The sequence below is a fragment of the Tupaia chinensis genome, unplaced genomic scaffold (assembly GCF_000334495.1).
Source record: "Tupaia chinensis unplaced genomic scaffold, TupChi_1.0 Scaffold148398_1, whole genome shotgun sequence".
In the NCBI taxonomy this organism is placed as follows: domain Eukaryota; kingdom Metazoa; phylum Chordata; class Mammalia; order Scandentia; family Tupaiidae; genus Tupaia; species Tupaia belangeri.
The window spans coordinates 285662-286197 of NW_006208248.1; positions in this window are offsets into that span (position 1 = coordinate 285662).

Sequence of the window (536 nt, forward strand, 5' to 3'; positions counted from 1 at the left end):
TCTGCCTGCTGGAGCTGTTCTCCGAAACCACGCTCCCAGAACAGAAGTTCCCAAAAGCTTGCTTACATCAATCAATTGTTGAATTGTATCAATGATTAATAGACCTGCCCTTAATCAAACCCTGAATAGAATCTTTGATCTCTATTGTTAAAACTTTATGAATTGATAATTAGAACATGTAGCCCCTCTCCCATTTACTTACATGTATCCCATTTTCAATAAAAAGGCACGATATTTCCTAACACTTGTCACTCCTCAGAGAGTGATCTTACAGGAGTGTCCGGCTTAGGACGTGCATGAAAAAGCGCGAGGCCTTTATCTTTCTTTTCTTCCAGGGTCGCCTCTGTAGAGCCAACCCACCCCCGCTGAGGTTGGTCCCCGGCACAGTTCCATCGAAAAGCCTCTGGTCAACAAGGGACTCTGAGGGAGGGTCATCTCTGAACCCCCACCTCACTTCCAGTCTTCCCAGCCCAGGTTCTAAATCCTTGGAAGGAAGATGGAAATTGTCTGTTAATTTTTTTTCTTTTTCTTCCTCT